Source organism: Eschscholzia californica, unplaced genomic scaffold (assembly GCF_041429995.1).
Source record: "Eschscholzia californica isolate CP2 unplaced genomic scaffold, dmEscCali1.0.p SCAF_3, whole genome shotgun sequence".
Taxonomy (NCBI): domain Eukaryota; kingdom Viridiplantae; phylum Streptophyta; class Magnoliopsida; order Ranunculales; family Papaveraceae; genus Eschscholzia; species Eschscholzia californica.
Genome location: NW_028238420.1, coordinates 7,053,694 through 7,060,274, shown reverse-complemented (window position 1 = coordinate 7,060,274; position 6,581 = coordinate 7,053,694). Strand labels below are relative to the sequence as shown.

At 32.6% G+C, this 6,581-nt stretch overlaps 1 pseudogene across 1 annotated transcript; it reads left to right on the top strand.

The window, feature by feature from the left end:
* Positions 1-284: 284 nt before the first annotated feature.
* On the top strand, positions 285-3,195 carry LOC147548069 (G-type lectin S-receptor-like serine/threonine-protein kinase At2g19130 pseudogene; annotated as a pseudogene). The gene has a single exon (XR_015238262.1). The product of XR_015238262.1 is annotated as a G-type lectin S-receptor-like serine/threonine-protein kinase At2g19130 pseudogene (transcript).
* The last annotated feature ends 3,386 nt before the right edge of the window (positions 3,196-6,581 follow it).

Here is a 6,581-nt window from a genome sequence, read left to right as displayed (position 1 = left end):
AACTTCCAAACGAAGTCAATTATGCATGTATGAATTTTAAAATTATGAAACTAGTCTAAACTATCAAATTTTTAAATTTCTTACTATCAATTATGGCTATAAATTTTATCAATAATTTTTTTTATTTGCTTAAATGTGCTGGATTGTAATTTTTGAAATGAACGTAGCCTAGGAGTAATCTTTTAGACCTTTCTGAAAATATATTCTGGATACGTCACTGTTTGTAAATGCCAAAAGTATGCTCTCTAATTAACAGACCTGTATAAATTTAAAAGGACAGATTTCATAAATTTAAAAGAACCTGTATAAATTCAAAAGGATAGATTCCATCAATTTAAAAGAACATGTATAAAGAAACCAATCAAGAGAGAGAAGGCCTTAACAGACCTAATGGGTAACAGGGGGAATTGGTTGTTCATAACAAACACCACAAAATAGAGGAAGAAGACTTAACTCTCTCTTGTTGAAGTTTGACTCTTCCTCTTCACAATTTCACCCTTCTCTTCACAAAAAAGATTGAATAGTTACTCTCTTCTCTTATATTTTGATTATACACAGAGATGGATCCCAAAAACAAATCATGGGTTTTCTTTGTTTCTCTACTGTTTTTCTTTTTCTCTTCAAAAACCCATTTCACAATTGCAGTTGATATCATCTCTGTTGGTGATTCTCTAACTGGAAACAAACAAATTGTATCTAAAGATGGAAACTTTGTTCTGGGTTTCTTCACACCAGGCAATTCTCTCAATTACTACATAGGAATCTGGTACAACAAAATTCGAGTTCAGACTGTTGTTTGGGTAGCAAACAGAGAAAAACCCCTCACTAATTCAACTTCTTCAGAGCTAAAATTCTTAGAAAATGGTAATTTAGTCATCTTTGATTCATCAAAAACCCAAGTTTGGTCAACTGAAACTTCATCTTCAAATGCATCTGAAGCTGTTTTAGGTGATGATGGAAATCTTGTTCTAAGAGATAAATCAAACCCATCTATTGTTATTTGGCAAAGTATTGATCATCCAACAAATACATGGTTACCTGGTGGAAAACTTGGATTTAACAAAAAAACTAATCAATCGCAACGGCTAATTTCATGGAAGAATTCTGAAGATCCATCTCCTGGAATTTACTCTCTTGAATTAGACCCAGGTGGAGCTAGTCAGTATCTCATCCAGTGGAATAGGTCTGAATCATTTTGGAGTACTGGTACATGGAATGGTCAGATCTTTAGTTTAATACCTGAGATGAGAATAAACTATATCTATAATTTCAGCTACATTTCAAATGATAATGAGAGCTATTTCACTTATTCTCTCTATAATAAGTCATTTGTTTCTAGATTTGTTATGGAATTGTCTGGACAAATCAAACAATATGCTTGGTCAGAATATAACCAACAATGGAATTTGTTCTGTTCTCAACCTAGAGCACAATGTGATGTTTATGGTATTTGTGGGTCTTTTGGTACTTGTAATCAAGATACTTTAAAATGTGATTGTTTACAAGGTTTTGAAGAACAATCTCCTAGAGAGTGGAATCTTAGCGATTCGACTGGTGGATGTGTCAGAAAAAACCCGTTGAAATGTCAAAACAAAGATGTATTTCAACCGATTTCGAATGTGGTGTTACCCGTAAAACCTCAAAGTTTGGTTGTTCAGAGTTCTGATGAATGCAAAAAGGCTTGCACAAACAAATGTTCCTGTAAAGCTTATGCTTTTGCAAACAATGGGTGCTCAATATGGGATAGAGATTTGTTGAATCTTCAACAAAAGTCTGGTAGTGGAGATAGTCTCTATCTTAGACTTTTTGCTTCTGATGTCAAGACACCTAAACTTCGGAGGAAAAAAAACTCAGTTACTATGGTAGTAGTAGGTGCAATGATAGGGGTTGTCGCAGTTTTATTACTTGCTATGGTACTAGTGTGGAGATGGAGGGTAAAACGGTATGGTGGAACGTCAAAGATAATTGAGGGTTATTTAATGGCATTTACATACAAAGATTTGCACAATGCCACCAAGAATTTTTCACAAAAGTTGGGTGGTGGAGGTTTTGGTTCTGTTTTTGAAGGGATATTACCTGACTCAACTGTTATAGCAGTGAAGAAACTCGAAGGCTTAAGTCAAGGAGAGAAGCAATTCCGCTCTGAAGTTGGCACTATAGGTACAATTCAACATGTAAATCTTGTTCGTTTACGTGGGTTTTGCTCCGAAGGGTCTGAACGGTTACTAGTCTACGATTTCATGCCAAAAGGGTCATTAGATTCTAATCTATTTAATCCAAAAGCTACCAAAATTTTAGATTGGAAAACAAGATATCAAATAGCACTAGGAACTGCAAGAGGATTATCTTATCTCCATGAAAAATGCAGAGACTGCATCATCCATTGTGATATTAAACCAGAGAACATACTCTTAGATGCTGAATTTTGTCCTAAAGTTGCAGATTTCGGTTTAGCCAAGCTAGTCGGTCGAGATTTTAGTCGAGTTCTAACCACCATGAGAGGAACTAGAGGCTATCTTGCACCAGAGTGGATATCAGGCGTAGCCATTACTGCAAAAGCTGATGTCTACAGCTACGGAATGATGTTATTCGAGATTATCTCGGGGAGACGAAATTCAGAGCATTCCGGAGATAGTGAAAATTTTAGGTTTTTTCCTACTTGGGCTGCTACTAAAATGAACGAATTTGCAGAAATCATAAACCTAGTTGATAATAGGTTAGAAGGTAATGTTGATATCGAAGAGCTTACTAGAGCTTGCCGAGTTGCTTGCTGGTGCATTCAGGATGATGAAGCAAATAGACCTTCGACTGGGCAGATAGTTCAAATCCTTGAAGGAGTTTTGGAGGTAAATGTGCCTCCAATACCAAGATCTCTTCAGGTTCTCTTCGAGAATCAAGATAATGCATTTTTATTCTCGCAGTCTCCTGATCGAAGTTCACAACCACGATGTAACTCCTCGTCATCCACTACTTCAGTTGCAAAAAGCAGTGTTTTGTCCCTAAGTTCGAAGTCAAGAAATTAAGACTGAAAAGATCATTAAGGATTAAGAAGTATAGTGTGGATTTTTAGTTTAAAGCTTTGAAACTATTGTATCACTTCACTTTGGGTTCTGCACGTATTTATGTAAATCTGATATGCTTGTAAGTTTGGTTATTCGTATGAAACTAGTAGCTTGCCTTGCAATCCCAAATAAACAATCAATATACCTTGGTGGCCCCAAAATTTAGAAATAGGAAGAATCTTTACTAATGTCTAGTTTTTGTCACCATATTTTTCTCGTTTAGGGCGATTCAAATTTTTTTAGAAATTAGGAAATTAGTTGAAGAAAATAACACATATATATAGTTCCCTAAGGCAAATGTATTGTTTTCTCATTTTGTCACCATATTTCCCTCAACTAGGGAGAAATTTGTTGAAGAAAATAAAATACATATGTAGTTCCCTAGGAAAACTTAATTTGGAGGAAAAATTTATAAGAATTTCCCCAAAGAAATTCTAAACGGATACTAAAAGGTTTTGTCCCTTTTTGAAAAAAATTTGAAAGTTGAAAGAAGGAAGAGAAATAAAATTTAGTCGAAAATATTTGTCTAGTGTTCCTTGCATCTTGAGAGAGATCTTCATCAATAATATCGTTATTTGATCGAGTTGGTTGTTGTTTCGATTGAAAAAATATCTTCTGCTTTCATTAAAATATCATCAAAAATATCTTGAGACATAATAAATGTAAGTGTCCAAGAGATGAAGAAATTGAGAATAAATAAGTTAATAGTTTATTGGCAATGGTCATTGTATAACTTGATTGTGGAGAAGAAAAGAAAGGTATTGTTGTTGAAATATTTAGGATTTATGGAAGAAGATGACAAAAAAACAAAATTACCATTAAAATTGTTAAATTATGTATTTATTTTTTTTAACCCCTCTATATCTCACTATTTAATTTCAAATCTAACAAAAATAACTCCTAATATCATTTTGGTATGGACCTAAAGTGCAAAAATTGATTTTGTACTATAGCTCCCCAACAAGAATACTCAGCTCCCCTTACGAAACGCCCATAAAAACTAGACTAACCTAATCAACTCTCTCTCTCTCTAAATTTTTATTTTCTAAACACCCAACCAGAATTGTACCAGACTTCTTCTTCTTCTTTCTCATTGTAAGAGTTTCTTCAGCAACATCTTCATCATCTAGGTAAAAAAAAAACATCTTCATCATCTTCTCGCAACCTCATCTTCATCCTCTTTGTTTTTTTGTTTTAGGTTATAATCTTCATCTATTTTGTTTGATGATTTACTGTTAATGGTTGTGGTTTATGTTCTAGTTTATCATCTTCATTTTGGTAGACTCATCTTCAAGCTCTATTAAAGTTTGGTAATGCTAATTCAAAAAAAGTTTGGTAATGTTCATGAGAAGTTTCATCTTCATCTTCAAGCTTCATCCCTTTGCTTTCTTTATGTTTTCTTCTGAATTATTTCATCTCCAAGCTTATGTTTTATCATTTAATCTTTTTGTTTAATTTTTCATCATCAAGCTTATGTTTCAGATATGTACCATTTCATCGATTGTCTGTTACAAAACCCATTTTGCTACATAAAAAGTTAAATTTAACTGCTAAAAAATGTTTCTGAGAAGCTATGTTTTGTTTCCTCAATTAGTTGAGTTTTCATCACAAAATGTGTTTTGTAGCAAATGTTACATGCGTCTGCTACAAAACACATTTTGCTTCAACATTTTTATATTGTTTGTTATTCATATTAATGGTGATGCAAACTCTGCTTTGTTTCATGCTTAAGCAAAATTCGTTTTACAAAACGTGCTTTGTAATGCATAATGTTACATATGTTTTATAATGGAGACTTGAATCATTGTTTAAAATAATTTATCTTGTTACTTTTTTATTTTGTTTTGTTTTATACAAAATCGATTTTTTTTACATTCTCGAGGTAAAAGATATTTTGAATGGTTGTGAAAAAAATAAGATGGGCAAAAGATACCTTTTATGAAAAAAAATGTGTAATCAATGTTCAGATTTCATGTTACATAATGCATTTTGTAGTATACTTTATTGTTTATGTTTCTAACATTTCACGTTGTTATGCGTCCAGAATAAGTAATCATCATAGATTGTGCTTCAAACACATCTACTTCCGTGCAAAGGGCAACTCTCAAATCTGATGGTTGAGGTAAAATTTTGTGATCTCATATCGACTACGGAATCATACATGAACACGTACAAGGAATATATTTACCCTTTTTCTAATTTTGACGAGCCTCGCACCTTTGACGAGGAAGCAACAACACTTTAACCTATAGTTTGAGGTGGGCCCGAATGACCAACTACAGTCTGTTTAAAGAGTTCGAGTACGTTCTTAGGATATGAGAATTTCCGGTAGTTGTAAGCAACCTTCTTACCACAACAATGCGACATGCAGGGTCAACCTTTGAGTTTGGAAAAGTATCCTTGTCTGAACTTTTTTCTCTGTTTTACAAGACAATTATCGTTTTGTAACTGATTTTGTATATTTTGCGTGAAAAAATTCATTAATGTAATACATATTCGAAAATATTATCTTTAGATAACTATTTTCATTATATGCCATTTCAATTGAAAATGTAAAAACAAAAACAAACTACAACAAATTACGTTTTGCTTAATACAAATTTGATTTACATCTGCTTACAAAATTACATTTATCCAAAACAAAACACATTTCTCTATGAACTAAACCAACTTATGGTGGGCCATAGGAACGAATTGACGTCATAAAAGGTATTTTGCTCGAAATATCAAACCAAGTGTGTGATAAAGACATGATGTTAGTTTTGAATTTTGAAATTGTTCTCATAGATTAGGTGTACAAAACACATCTCGCAATAAACAAACCCAACTTATGATGGGTCATAACAACGAATTGACATTTCAAATGTATGTGTTCCGAATTTTAAATCAAGCGTGTCATAAAGACACAGCGCAAATTTTGATTTCAAATTTGAAATTGTTCACATTCATTTGGCATACAAAAAACATTTTGAGATAAACAAAACCAACTTATGACAGACCATAACAATGAAATGCGGTTACAAATGTATTTTGTTTCAAAGTTTAAATCAAGTGTGTGATAAAGACATGGAGTCAATTTCGAAAGTTTCAAAATGTTCACATAATTGGGCGTTACAAAATACATTTTGCTACGAAATTCAAATCTTTTAGTAAAGCAAAATACATATTGCTTTCGCCAAGATACGATTTAGTTTGTAAAAAACAATGAATGTTGAAAAAACAACAGTTAATGAGAGAGAGACCATAAAAATATCAAACTTGTACTTTTTCTGAAAAAAAAACTTTGAGAAGCCATTAAAAACCAGATATAATGCTAAGAAGAACATGTGTTGAAGGTGCAAAACACATATTTGAAGCTACAAAAACCATATCTATTAAAAGCCAAAACATGACAGAAAAACAAAACAAAAATGATCAAAACTATTGAAGCAGTGATAAACAAACCCAACTTAGCTTGGTTTTTTTAGTTTGAATATGAACATGGTCGTTTCCATGGGAGAAAGTAACCAAAAATCAAAT